Here is a 15,000-nt window from a genome sequence, read left to right as displayed (position 1 = left end):
CAGGGCCCTGCGTGTGCCGATGGTGCTGGGGGCAACCGCCCGCACCAGGGCCCAGCGTGTGCCGATGATGCTGGGGGCAAGCGCCCGCACCAGGGCCCAGCGTGTGCCGATGGTGCTGGGGGCAACCGCCCGGACCAGGGCCCAACGTGTGCCGATGGTGGTCGAGGGAACCGCCCGCACCAGGGCCCAACGTGTGCCGATGGTGCTGGGGGCAAGCGCCCGCCCCAGGGCCCAGCGTGTGCCGATGGTGGTCGAGGCAAGCGCCCTCACCACCCCGAGCGTGTGCCGATGGTGGTCGAGGCAACCGCCCGCACCAGGGCCCAGCGTGTGCCGATGGTGGTCGAGGCAAGCGCCCGCACCAAGGCCGAGCGTGTGCCGATGGTGGTCGAGGCAAGTGCCCGCACCAGGGCCCAGCGTGTGCCGATGGTGGTCGAGGCAAGCGCCCTCACGAAGGCCGAGCGTGTGCCGATGGTGGTCGAGGCAACCGGCCGCACCAAGGGCCGGCGTGTGCCGATGGTGTTCGAGGCAACCGCCCGTACCAGGGCCCAGCGTGTGCCGATGGTGGTCGAGCCAGGAGCCCGCACCAAGGGCCGGCTTGTGCCGATGGTGTTCGGGGCAACCGCCCGCACCAGGGCCATGCGTGTGCCGATGGTGCTGGGGGCAACCGCCCGCACCAGGGCCCAGCGTGTGCCGATGGTGCTGGGGGCAATCGCCCGCACCAGGGCCCAGCGTGTGCCGATGGTGCTGGGGGCAACCGCCCGGACCAGGGCCCAACGTGTGCCGATGGTGGTCGAGGGAACCGCCCGCACCAGGGCCCAGCGTGTGCCGATGGTGCTGGGGGCAAGCGCCCGCCCCAGGGCCCAGCGTGTGCCGATGGTTATCGGGGCAACCGGCCCCACCAGGGCCCAGGGTCTGCCGATGGTGCTCGAGGCAACTGCCCGCACCAAGGCTCAGCATGTGCCGATTGTGATCGAGGCAACAACCCACACCAGGGCCCAGCTTGTGCCGATGGCGGTCGAGGCAAGTGCCCGTACCGAAGGGCAGCCTATGCCGATGATGGTCGATGCATGTGCCATCACCATGCGTCATCATGTGCCATTGATGGTCGAGGCCTTGGCCGAAGTTCGATTTTGAGCCACGGTGCCCATGCTTGGCTCCAGCATGTGCTGGTGCCGCATTTTTTTCACTCGGGACAGCATCGCCGGAGCATCGCCGGAGCATCGCCGGAATACCGCCGGAGAACCTGACCGGCGGCATTGGGGTTCCGGCGATTGGGAGGGGGGCCGGGGGGGTGTGCGCACATGATGTGCGATGGGTGCTGGTACTTGGCCTTGTGTTGGCCCCCTATCCCTCATCAAACCTCTGAGAATTCACACCCCCTTAAAGAGCATTTGAGATTTTACAGGTTTGCTACCAGTAGCCGTTAAAGTGTCTGAAATGGGGACACTTTTTTCAAACGGTCACAAAATCTTCTCTACTTCGAGTTTTTAGCTGAATTTTTTTGTGCATGCCAAAAAAAATAGAAGGATCATGCCTACAAAATTTGGGGCCAAAAATCCTTATAAAAAAATTTTAAAAAATCCCGAACCGCAAAAAGTTTCGAAAATCGTGAAAAATAGAAAACGAGTCATCTTCCAACGAAACTTCACGTGAAGGCTTAGGGGACCATTGTATGAATTTACAAGACATAAAAATGGCATTGGCACGGCAGAAATTTGAAGATGTGCCTAAACCCACCAGGGCCCAGCGTGTGCCGATGGTGGTCGAGGCAACCGCCCGCACCAGGGCCGATAGTGTGCCGATGGTGCTCGAGGCAACCTGTCGCACCAGGGCCCAGTGTGTGCCGATGGTGATCGAGGCAACCTGCCGCACCAGGGCCCAGCGTGTGCCGATGGTGGTCGAGGCAAGCGCCCGCACCAGCGCCCAGCGTGTGCCGATGGTGCTCGAGGCAACCGACCGCACCAGGGCCCAGCGTGTGCCGATGGCGCTTGAGGCAAGCTCCCGCACCAGGGCCCAGCGTGTGCCGATGGTGCTCGAGGCAACCTGCCGCACCAGGGCCCAGCGTGTGCCGATGGTGCTCGAGGCAACCTGCCGCACCAGGGCCCAGCATGTGCCGATGGTGCTCGAGGCAAGCGCCCGCACCAGGGCCCAGCGTGTGCCGATGGTGGTCGAGGCAACCGCCCGCACCAGGGCCCAGCGTGTGCCGATGGTGGTCGAGGCAACCGCCCGCACCAGGGCCCAGCGTGTGCCGATGGTGGTCGAGGCAACCTGCCGCACCAGGGCCCAGCGTGTGCCGATGGTGCTCGAGGCAACCTGCCGCACCAGGGCCCAGCGTGTGCCGATGGTGGTCGAGGCAACCGACCGCACCAGGGCCGAGCGTGTGCCGATGGTGGTCGAGGCATGCGCCCGCACCAGGGCCCAGCGTGTGCCGATGGTGGTCGAGGCTGTCGATGGTGGTCGAGGCAACCTGCCGCACCAGGGCCCAGCGTGTGCCGATGGTGCTCGAGGCAACCGACCGCACCAGGGCCGAGCGTGTGCCGATGGTGCTCGAGGCAAGCGCCCGCACCAGGGCCCAGCGTGTGCCGATGGTGGTCGAGGCAACCTGCCGCACCAGGGCCCAGCGTGTGCCGATGGTGCTCGCGGCAACCTGCCGCACCAGGGCCCAGCGTGTGCCGATGGTGGTCGAGGCAAGCGCCCGCACCAGGGCCCAGCGTGTGCCGATGGTGGTCGAGGCAAGCGCCCGCACCAGGGCCCAGCGTGTGCCGATGGTGCTCGAGGCAACCGACCGCACCAGGGCGGAGCGTGTGCCGATGGTGGTCGAGGCAAGCGCCCGCACCAGGGCCCAGCGTTTGCCGATGGTGGTCGAGGCTGCCGATGGTGGTCGAGGCAACCTGCCGCACCAGGGCCCAGCGTGTGCCGATGGTGCTCGAGGCAAGCTGCCGCACCAGGGCCCAGCGTGTGCCGATGGTGGTCGAGGTAACCGCCTGCACCAGGGCCCAGCGTGTGTCGATGGTGATCGAGGCAACCGACCGCACCAGGGCCCAGCGTGTGCCGATGGTGCTCGAGGGAACATGCCGCACCAGGGCCCAGCGTGTGCCGATGGTGGTCGAGGCAAGCGCCCGCACCAGGGCCCAGCGTGTGCCGATGGTGGTCGAGGCAAGCGCCCGCACCAGGGCCCAGCGTGTGCCGATGGTGCTCGAGGCAACCGACCGCACCAGGGCCCAGCGTGTGCCGATGGTGGTCGAGGCAACCTGCCGCACCAGGGCCCAGCGTGTGCCGATAGTGGTCGAGGCAAGCGCCCGCACCAGGGCCCAGCGTGTGCAAGCGCCCGCACCAGGGCCCAGCGTGTGCCGATGGTGCTCGAGGCAACTGACCGCACCAGGGCCGAGCGTGTGCCGATGGTGGTCGAGGCAAGCGCCCGCACCAGGGCCCAGCGTGTGCCGATGGTGGTCGAGGCAACCTGTCGCACCAGGGCGGAGCGTGTGCCGATGGTGGTCGAGGCAAACGCTCGCACCAGGGCCTAGCGTGTGCCGATGGTGGTCGAGGCAAGCGCCCGCACCAGGGCCCAGCGTGTGCCGATGGTGGTCGAGGCTACCGATGGTGGTCGAGGCAACCTGCCGCACCAGGGCCCAGCGTGTGCCGATGGTGCTCGAGGCAAGCTGCCGCACCAGGGCCCAGCGTGTGCCGATGGTGGTCGAGGCAACCGCCCGCACCAGGGCCCAGCGTGTGCCGATGGTGATCGAGGCAACCGACCGCACCAGGGCCCAGCGTGTGCCGATGGTGCTCGAGGCAACCTGCCGCACCAGGGCCCAGCGTGTGCCGATGGTGGTCGAGGCAAGCGCCCGCACCAGGGCCCAGCGTGTGCCGATGGTGCTCGAGGCAACCGACCGCACCAGGGCCCAGCGTGTGCCGATGGTGCTCGAGGCAACCTGCCGCACCAGGGCCCAGCGTGTGCCGATGGTGGTCGAGGCAAGCGCCCGGACCAGGGCCCAGCGTGTGCCGATAGTGGTCGAGGCAAGCGCCCGCACCAGGGCCCAGCGTGTGCAAGCGCCCGCACCAGGGCCCAGCGTGTGCCGATGGTGCTCGAGGCAACCGACCGCACCAGGGCCCAGCGTGTGCCGATGGTGCTCGAGGCAACCGACCGCACCAGGGCCGAGCGTGTGCCGATGGTGGTCGAGGCAAGCGCCCGCACCAGGGCCCAGCGTGTGCCGATGGTGGTCGAGGCAACCTGTCGCACCAGGGCCCAGCGTGTGCCGATGGTGGTCGAGGCAAGCGCCCGCACCAAGGCCCAGCGTGTGCCGATGGTGGTCGAGGCAAGCGCTCGCACCAGGGCCCTGCGTGTGCCGATGGTGCTGGGGGCAACCGCCCGCACCAGGGCCCAGCGTGTGCCGATGGTGCTGGGGGCAACCGCCCGGACCAGGGCCCAACGTGTGCCGATGGTGGTCGAGGGAACCGCCCGCACCAGGGCCCAGCGTGTGCCGATGGTGCTGGGGGCAAGCACCCGCCCCAGGGCCCAGCGTGTGCCGATGGTTACCGGGGCAACCGGCCGCACCAGGGCCCAGGGTCTGCCGATGGTGCTCGAGGCAACTGCCCGCACCAAGACTCAGCATGTGCCGATTGTGATCGAGGCAACAACCCACACCAGGGCCCAGCTTGTGCCGATGGTGCTCGAGGCAACCTGCCGCACCAGGGCCCAGTGTGTGCCGATGGTGCTCGAGGCAACCTGCCGCACCAGGGCCCAGCGTGTACCGATGGTGCTCGAGGCAAGCGCCCGCACCAGGGCCCAGCATGTGCCGATGGTGCTCGAGGCAACCTGCCGCACCAGGGCCCAGCGTGTGCCGATGGTGCTCGAGGCAACCTGCCGCACCAGGGCCCAGCGTGTGCCGATGGTGCTCGAGGCAAGCGCCCGCACCAGGGCCCAGCGTGTGCCGATGGTGGTCGAGGCAACCGCCCGCACCAGGGCCCAGCGTGTGCCGATGGTGGTCGAGGCAACCGCCCGCACCAGGGCCCAGCGTGTGCCGATGGTGGTCGAGGCAACCTGCCGCACCAGGGCCCAGCGTGTGCCGATGGTGCTCGAGGCAACCTGCCGCACCAGGGCCCAGCGTGTGCCGATGGTGGTCGAGGCAACCGACCGCACCAGGGCCGAGCGTGTGCCGATGGTGGTCGAGGCAATCGCCCGCACCAGGGCCCAGCGTGTGCCGATGGTGGTCGAGGCTGTCAATGGTGGTCGAGGCAACCTGCCGCACCAGGGCCCAGCGTGTGCCGATGGTGCTCGAGGCAATCGACCGCACCAGGGCCGAGCGTGTGCCGATGGTGCTCGAGGCAAGCGCCCGCACCAGGGCCCAGCGTGTGCCGATGGTGGTCGAGGCAACCTGCCGCACCAGGGCCCAGCGTGTGCCGATGGTGCTCGCGGCAACCTGCCGCACCAGGGCCCAGCGTGTGCCGATGGTGGTCGAGGCAAGCGCCCGCACCAGGGCCCAACGTGTGCCGATGGTGGTCGAGGCAACCGCCCGCACCAGGGCCCAGCGTGTGCCGATGGTGCTCGAGGCAACCGACCGCACCAGGGCGGAGCGTGTGCCGATGGTGGTCGAGGCAAGCGCCCGCACCAGGGCCCAGCGTGTGCCGATGGTGGTCGAGGCAAGCGCCCGCACCAGGGCCCAGCGTGTGCCGATGGTGGTCGAGGCTGTCGATGGTGGTCGAGGCAACCTGCCGCACCAGGGCCCAGCGTGTGCCGATGGTGCTCGAGGCAAGCTGCCGCACCAGGGCCCAGCGTGTGCCGATGGTGGTCGAGGCAACCGCCCGCACCAGGGCCCAGCGTGTGCCGATGGTGATCGAGGCAACCGACCGCACCAGGGCCCAGCGTGTGCCGATGGTGCTCGAGGCAACCTGCCGCACCAAGGCCCAGCGTGTGCCGATGGTGGTCGAGGCAAGCGCCCGCACCAGGGCCCAGCGTGTGCCGATGGTGCTCGAGGCAACCGACCGCACCAGGGCCCAGCGTGTGCCGATGGTGCTCGAGGCAACCTGCCGCACCAGGGCCCAGCATGTGCCGATGGTGGTCGAGGCAAGCGCCCGGACCAGGGCCCAGCGTGTGCCGATAGTGGTCGAGGCAAGCGCCCGCACCAGGGCCCAGCGTGTGCAAGCGCCCGCACCAGGGCCCAGCGTGTGCCGATGGTGCTCGAGGCAACCGACCGCACCAGGGCCGAGCGTGTGCCGATGGTGGTCGAGGCAAGCGCCCGCACCAGGGCCCAGCGTGTGCCGATGGTGGTCGAGGCAACCTGTCGCACCAGGGCCCAGCGTGTGCCGATGGTGGTCGAGGCAAGCGCCCGCACCAGGGCCCAGCGTGTGCCGATGGTGGTCGAGGCAAGCGCCCGCACCAGGGCCCTGCGTGTGCCGATGGTGCTGGGGGCAACCGCCCGCACCAGGGCCCAGCGTGTGCCGATGGTGCTGGGGGCAAGCACCCGCACCAGGGCCCAGCGTGTGCCGATGGTGCTGGGGGCAACCGCCCGGACCAGGGCCCAACGTGTGCCGATGGTGGTCGAGGGAACCGCCCGCACCAGGGCCCAGCGTGTGCCGATGGTGCTGGGGGCAAGCGCCCGCCCCAGGGCCCAGCGTGTGCCGATGGTTATCGGGGCAACCGGCCGCACCAGGGCCCAGGGTCTGCCGATGGTGCTCGAGGCAACTGCCCGCACCAAGGCTCAGCATGTGCCGATTGTGATCGAGGCAACAACCCACACCAGGGCCCAGCTTGTGCCGATGGCGGTCGAGGCAAGTGCCCGTACCGAAGGGCAGCCTATGCCGATGATGGTCGATGCATGTGCCGTCACCATGCGTCATCATGTGCCATTGATGGTCGAGGCCTTGGCCGAAGTTCGATTTTGAGCCACGGTGCCCATGCTTGGCTCCAGCATGTGCTGGTGCCGCATTTTTTTCACTCGGGACAGCATCGCCGGAGCATCGCCGGAGCATCGCCGGAGTACCGCCGGAGAACCTGACCGGCGGCATTGGGGTTCCGGCGATTGGGAGGGGGGCCGGGGGGGTGTGCGCACATGATGTGCGATGGGTGCTGGTACTTGGCCTTGTGTTGGCCCCCTATCCCTCATCAAACCTCTGAGAATTCACACCCCCTTAAAGAGCATTTGAGATTTTACAGGTTTGCTACCAGTAGCCGTTAAAGTGTCTGAAATGGGGACACTTTTTTCAAACGGTCACAAAATCTTCTCTACTTCGAGTTTTTAGCTGAATTTTTTTGTGCATGCCAACAAAAATAGAAGGATCATGCCTACAAAATTTGGGGCCAAAAATCCTTATAAAAAAATTTTAAAAAATCCCGAACCGCAAAAAGTTTCGAAAATCGTGAAAAATAGAAAACGAGTCATCTTCCAACGAAACTTCACGTGAAGGCTTAGGGGACCATTGTATGAATTTACAAGCCATAAAAATGGCATTGGCACGGCAGAAATTTGAAGATGTGCCTAAACCCACCAGGGCCCAGCGTGTGCCGATGGTGCTCGAGGCAACCGCCCGCACCAGGGCCCAGCGTGTGCCGATGGTGGTCGAGGCAACCGCCCGCACCAGGGCCGATAGTGTGCCGATGGTGCTCGAGGCAACCTGTCGCACCAGGGCCCAGGGTGTGCCGATGGTGATCGAGGCAACCTGCCGCACCAGGGCCCAGCGTGTGCCGATGGTGGTCGAGGCAAGCGCCCGCACCAGCGCCCAGCGTGTGCCGATGGTGCTCGAGGCAACCGACCGCACCAGGGCCCAGCGTGTGCCGATGGCGCTCGAGGCAAGCTCCCGCACCAGGGCCCAGCGTGTGGCGATGGTGCTCGAGGCAACCTGCCGCACCAGGGCCCAGCGTGTGCCGATGGTGCTCGAGGCAACCTGCCGCACCAGGGCCCAGCGTGTGCCGATGGTGCTCGAGGCAAGCGCCCGCACCAGGGCCCAGCGTGTGCCGATGGTGGTCGAGGCAACCGCCCGCACCAGGGCCCAGCGTGTGGCGATGGTGGTCGAGGCAACCGCCCGCACCAGGGCCCAGCGTGTGCCGATGGTGCTCGAGGCAACCTGCCGCACCAGGGCCCAGCGTGTGCCGATGGTGGTCGAGGCAACCGACTGCACCAGGGCCGAGCGTGTGCCGATGGTGGTCGAGGCAAGCGCCCGCACCAGGGCCCAGCGTGTGCCGATGGTGGTCGAGGCTGTCGATGGAGGTCGAGGCAACCTGCCGCACCAGGGCCCAGCGTGTGCCGATGGTGCTCGAGGCAACCGACCGCACCAGGGCCGAGCGTGTGCCGATGGTGCTCGAGGCAAGCGCCCGCACCAGGGCCCAGCGTGTGCCGATGGTGGTCGAGGCAACCTGCCGCACCAGGGCCCAGCGTGTGCCGATGGTGCTCGCGGCAACCTGCCGCACCAGGGCCCAGCGTGTGCCGATGGTGGTCGAGGCAAGCGCCCGCACCAGGGCCCAACGTGTGCCGATGGTGGTCGAGGCAACCGCCCGCACCAGGGCCCAGCGTGTGCCGATGGTGCTCGAGGCAACCGACCGCACCAGGGCGGAGCGTGTGCCGATGGTGGTCGAGGCAAGCGCCTGCACCAGGGCCCAGCGTGTGCCGATGGTGGTCGAGGCAAGCGCCCGCACCAGGGCCCAGCGTGTGCCGATGGTGGTCTAGGCTGCCGATGGTGGTCGAGGCAACCTGCCGCACCAGGGCCCAGCGTGTGCCGATGGTGCTCGAGGCAAGCTGCCGCACCAGGGCCGAGCGTGTGCCGATGGTGGTCGAGGCAACCGCCCGCACCAGGGCCCAGCGTGTGCCGATGGTGATCGAGGCAACCGACCGCACCAGGGCCCAGCGTGTGCCGATGGTGCTCGAGGCAACCTGCCGCACCAGGGCCCAGCGTGTGCCGATGGTGGTCGAGGCAAGCGCCCGCACCAGGGCCCAGCGTGTGCCGATGGTGCTCGAGGCAACAGACCGCACCAGGGCCCAGCGTGTGCCGATGGTGCTCGAGGCAACCTGCCGCACCAGGGCCCAGCGTGTGCCGATGGTGGTCGAGGCAAGCGCCCGGACCAGGGCCCAGCGTGTGCCGATAGTGGTCGAGGCAAGCACCCCGCACCAGGGCCCAGCGTGTGCCGATGGTGCTCGAGGCAACCGACCGCACCAGGGCCGAGCGTGTGCCGATGGTGGTCGAGGCAAGCGCCCGCACCAGGGCCCAGCGTGTGCCGATGGTGGTCGAGGCAACCTGTCGCACCAGGGCCCAGCGTGTGCCGATGGTGGTCGAGGCAAGCGCCCGCACCAGGGCCCAGCGTGTGCCGATGGTGGTCGAGGCAAGCGCCCGCACCAGGGCCCTGCGTGTGCCGATGGTGCTGGGGGCAACCGCCCGCACCAGGGCCCAGCGTGTGCCGATGGTGCTGGGGGCAAGCACCCGCACCAGGGCCCAGCGTGTGCTGATGGTGCTGGGGGCAACCGCCCGGACCAGGGCCCAACGTGTGCCGATGGTGGTCGAGGGAACCGCCCGCACCAGGGCCCAGCGTGTGCCGATGGTGCTGGGGGCAAGCGCCCGCCCCAGGGCCCAGCGTGTGCCGATGGTTATCGGGGCAACCGGCCGCACCAGGGCCCAGGGTCTGCCGATGGTGCTCGAGGCAACTGCCCGCACCAAGGCTCAGCATGTGCCGATTGTGATCGAGGCAACAACCCACACCAGGGCCCAGCTTGTGCCGATGGCGGTCGAGGCAAGTGCCCGTACCGAAGGGCAGCCTATGCCGATGATGGTCGATGCATGTGCCGTCACCATGCGTCATCATGTGCCATTGATGGTCGAGGCCTTGGCCGAAGTTCGATTTTGAGCCACGGTGCCCATGCTTGGCTCCAGCTGGTGCTGGTGCCGCATTTTTTTCACTCGGGACAGCATCGCCGGAGCATCGCCGGAGCATCGCCGGAGTACCGCCAGAGAACCTGACCGGCGGCATTGGGGTTCCGGCGATTGGGAGGGGGGCCGGGGGGGTGTGCGCACATGATGTGCGATGGGTGCTGGTACTTGGCCTTGTGTTGGCCCCCTATCCCTCATCAAACCTCTGAGAATTCACACCCCCTTAAAGAGCATTTGAGATTTTACAGGTTTGCTACCAGTAGCCGTTAAAGTGTCTGAAATGGGGACACTTTTTTCAAACGGTCACAAAATCTTCTCTACTTCAAGTTTTTAGCTGAATTTTTTTGTGCATGCCAACAAAAATAGAAGGATCATACCTACAAAATTTGGGGCCAAAAATCCTTATAAAAAAATTTTAAAAAATCCCGAACCGCAAAAAGTTTCGAAAATCGTGAAAAATAGAAAACGAGTCATCTTCCAACGAAACTTCACGTGAAGGCTTAGGGGACCATTGTATGAATTTACAAGCCATAAAAATGGCATTGGCACGGCAGAAATTTGAAGATGTGCCTAAACCCACCAGGGCCCAGCGTGTGCCGATGGTGCTCGAGGCAACCGCCCGCACCAGGGCCGATAGTGTGCCGATGGTGCTCGAGGCAACCTGTCGCACCAGGGCCCAGTGTGTGCCGATGGTGATCGAGGCAACCTGCCGCACCAGGGCCCAGCGTGTGCCGATGGTGGTCGAGGCAAGCGCCCGCACCAACGCCCAGCGTGTGCCGATGGTGCTCGAGGCAACCGACCGCACCAGGGCCCAGCGTGTGCCGATGGCGCTCGAGGCAAGCTCCCGCACCAGGGCCCAGCGTGTGCCGATGGCGCTCGAGGCAACCTGCCGCACCAGGGCCCAGCGTGTGCCGATGGTGCTCGAGGCAACCTGCCGCACCAGGGCCCAGCGTGTGCCGATGGTGCTCGAGGCAAGCGCCCGCACCAGGGCCCAGCGTGTGCCGATGGTGGTCGAGGCAACCGCCCGCACCAGGGCCCAGCGTGTGCCGATGGTGGTCGAGGCAACCGCCCGCACCAGGGCCCAGCGTGTGCCGATGGTGGTCGAGGCAACCTGCCGCACCAGGGCCCAGCGTGTGCCGATGGTGCTCGAGGCAACCTGCCGCACCAGGGCCCAGCGTGTGCCGATGGTGGTCGAGGCAACCGACCGCACCAGGGCCAAGCGTGTGCCGATGGTGGTCGAGGCAAGCGCCCGCACCAGGGCCCAGCGTGTGCCGATGGTGGTCGAGGCTGTCGATGGTGGTCGAGGCAACCTGCCGCACCAGGGCCCAGCGTGTGCCGATGGTGCTCGAGGCAACCGACCGCACCAGGGCCGAGCGTGTGCCGATGGTGCTCGAGGCAAGCGCCCGCACCAGGGCCCAGCGTGTGCCGATGGTGGTCGAGGCAACCTGCCGCACCAGGGCCCAGCGTGTGCCGATGGTGCTCGCGGCAACCTGCCGCACCAGGGCCCAGCGTGTGCCGATGGTGGTCGAGGCAAGCGCCCGCACCAGGGCCCAGCGTGTGCCGATGGTCGTCGAGGCAACCGCCCGCACCAGGGCCCAGCGTGTGCCGATGGTGCTCGAGGCAACCGACCGCACCAGGGCGGAGCGTGTGCCGATGGTGGTCGAGGAAAGCGCCCGCACCAGGGCCCAGCGTATGCCGATGGTGGTCGAGGCAAGCGCCCGCACCAGGGCCCAACGTGTGCCGATGGTGGTCGAGGCTGCCGATGGTGGTCGAGGCAACCTGCCGCACCAGGGCCCAGCGTGTGCCGATGGTGCTCGAGGCAAGCTGCCGCACCAGGGCCCAGCGTGTGCCGATGGTGGTCGAGGCAACCGCCCGCACCAGGGCCCAGCGTGTGCCGATGGTGATCGAGGCAACCGACCGCACCAGGGCCCAGCGTGTGCCGATGGTGCTCGAGGCAACCTGCCGCACCAGGGCCCAGCGTGTGCCGATGGTGGTCGAGGCAACCGACCGCACCCGGGCCCAGCGTGTGCCGATGGTGCTCGAGGCAACCTGTCGCACCAGGGCCCAGCGTGTGCCGATGGTGGTCGAGGCAAGCGCCCGCACCAGGGCCCAGCGTATGCCGATGGTGGTCGAGGCTAGCGCCCGCACCAGGGCCCAACGTGTGCCGATGGTGGTCGAGGCTGCCGATGGTGGTCGAGGCAACCTGCCGCACCAGGGCCCAGCGTGTGCCGATGGTGCTCGAGGCAAGCTGCCGCACCAGGGCCCAGCGTGTGCCGATGGTGGTCGAGGCAACCGCCCGCACCAGGGCCCAGCGTGTGCCGATGGTGATCGAGGCAACCGACCGCACCAGGGCCCAGCGTGTGCCGATGGTGCTCGAGGCAACCTGCCGCACCAGGGCCCAGCGTGTGCCGATGGTGGTCGATGCAAGCGCCCGCACCAGGGCCCAGCGTGTGCCGATGGTGCTCGAGGCAACCGACCGCACCCGGGCCCAGCGTGTGCCGATGGTGCTCGAGGCAACCTGTCGCACCAGGGCCCAGCGTGTGCCGATGGTGGTCGAGGCAAGCGCCCGGACCAGGGCCCAGCGTGTGCCGATGGTGGTCGAGGCAAGCGCCCGCACCAGGGCCCAGCGTGTGCAAGCGCCCGCACCAGGGCCCAGCGTGTGCCGATGGTGCTCGAGGCAACCGACCGCACCAGGGCCGAGCGTGTGCCGATGGTGGTCGAGGCAAGCGCCCGCACCAGGGCCCAGCGTGTGCCGATGGTGGTCGAGGCAACCTGTCGCACCAGGGCCCAGCGTGTGCCGATGGTGGTCGAGGCAAGCGCCCGCACCAGGGCCCAGCGTGTGCCGATGGTGGTCGAGGCAAGCGCCCGCACCAGGGCCCAACCTGTGCCGATGGTGCTGGGGGCAACCGCCCTCACCAGGGCCCAGCGTGTGCCGATGGTGATCGAGGCAACCGCCCGCACCAGGGCCCAGCGTGTGCCGATGGTGGTCGAGGCAAGCGCCCGCACCAGGGTCCAGCTTTTGCCGATGGTGATCGAGGCAACCGGCCGCTCCAGGGCCCAGCGTGTGCCGATGGTTATCGGGGCAACCGGCCGCACCAGGGCCCAGGGTCTGCCGATGGTGCTCGAGGCAACCGCCCGCACCAGGGCCGAGCGTGTGCCGATGGTGGTCGAGGCAAGCGCCCGCACCAGGGCCCAGCGTGTGCCGATGGTGGTCGAGGCAACCTGTCGCACCAGGGCCCAGCGTGTGCCGATGGTGGTCGAGGCAAGCGCCCGCACCAGGGCCCAGCGTGTGCCGATGGTGGTCGAGGCAAGCGCCCGCACCAGGGCCCAACCTGTGCCGATGGTGCTGGGGGCAACCGCCCTCACCAGGGCCCAGCGTGTGCCGATGGTGGTCGAGGCAAGCGCCCGCACCAGGGTCCAGCTTTTGCCGATGGTGATCGAGGTAACCGGCCGCTCCAGGGCCCAGCGTGTGCCGATGGTTATCGGGGCAACCGGCCGCACCAGGGCCCAGGGTCTGCCGATGGTGCTCGAGGCAACCGCCCGCACCAAGGCTCAGCATGTGCCACTGGTGATCGAGGCAACAACCCACACCAGGGCCCAGCTTGTGCCGATGGCGGTCGAGGCAAGTGCCCGTACCGAAGGGCAGCCTATGCCGATGATGGTCGATGCATGTGCCATCACCATGCGTCATCATGTGCCATTGATGGTCGAGGCCTTGGCCGAAGTTCGATTTTGAGCCACGGTGCCCATGCTTGGCTCCAGCATGTGCTGGTGCCGCATTTTTTTCACTCGGGACAGCATCGCCGGAGCATCGCCGGAGTACCGCCGGAGAACCTGACCGGCGGCATTGGGGTTCCGGCGATTGGGAGGGGGGCCGGGGGGGTGTGCGCACATGACGTGCGATGGGTGCTGGTACTTGGCCCTTGTGTTGGCCCCCTATCCCTCATCAAACCTCTGAGAACTCACACCCCCTTAAAGAGCGTTTGAGATTTTACAGGTTTGCTGCCAGTAGCCGTTCAAGTGTCTGAAATGGGGACACTTTTTTCAAACGGTCACGAAATCTTCTCCGGTTCGAGTTTTTAGCTGAATTTTTTTGTGCATGCCAAAAAAAATAGAAGGATCACGTCCACAAAATTTGGGGCCAAAAATCCTTCTAAAAAAGTTCTAAAAAATCCCGAACCGTAAAAAGTTTCGAAAATCGTGAAAAATAGAAAACGAGTCATCTTGCAACGAAACTTCACGTGAAGGCTTAGGGGACCATTGTATGAATTTACAAGCCATAAAAATGGCATTGGCACGGCAGAAATTTGAAGATGTGCCTAAACCCACCTACCACCCGATCGATCCCCGGCTTGCGCATCCTGCCTCTCCGGCCGGCTGAGCGCCCGCACGCTCATTCCGTGGGTTGACTTAGGCATACGGAGCTCATTCCATGTCTAAGCCCCAGTCGGACCGAGGGTCGCGGCAGCTGGACCGGCAGCGGGATCGGCAGCAGCACGCGGGGGGACCGGGCCGATCCCCGGCTTGCGCGTCATGCCCCTCCGGTCGACTGAGCGCCCGCATGCTCGTTTCGTGGGTTGACTTAGGCATACGGAGTTCATTCCCGATCTAAGCATACGGAGCTCATTCCCGGTCTAAGATCGGACCGGCAGCGGGATCGACAGCAGCACGCGGGGGGGACCGGGTCGGTCTCCGGCTTGCGCATTATGCCCCTCCGGCCGGCTGAGCGCCCGCACGCTCGTTTCGTGGGTTGACTTAGGCACACGGAGTTTATTCCGTGTCTAAGCCCCAGCCGGACCGAGGGTTGCGGCAGCGGGATCGGCAGCAGCACGCGAGGGGACCGGGCCGGTCCCCGGCTTGCGCATCATGCCCCTCCGGCCGGCTGAGCGCCCACACGCTCGTTTCGTGGGTTGACTTAGGCATACGCAGTGCATTCCCGGTCTCGACCGGCCGAGGGCCAGAGGCTATCGACGGCGTTTGGGGCAACAACCGAGGGGGACGAACAGAGGGATCCTAAGAAAGGCTCGCGCATCCCGGGGACCGACAGCGGGATCCTGGGTCGGCTCGCGCATCCCCCCCCGCGGTCGGTTCGGTGCCGGCACGCTCGTTTCGGGGGCCGAGCGGGGTTAGTTCCCGGTCGAGATCGGGGGA

Source organism: Durio zibethinus, unplaced genomic scaffold, assembly GCF_047325235.1.
Source record: "Durio zibethinus cultivar Kanyao isolate XHJ-2024 unplaced genomic scaffold, ASM4732523v1 HiC_scaffold_390, whole genome shotgun sequence".
NCBI classification, from domain to species: domain Eukaryota; kingdom Viridiplantae; phylum Streptophyta; class Magnoliopsida; order Malvales; family Malvaceae; genus Durio; species Durio zibethinus.
Note: the sequence above shows the minus strand (reverse complement) of the source record.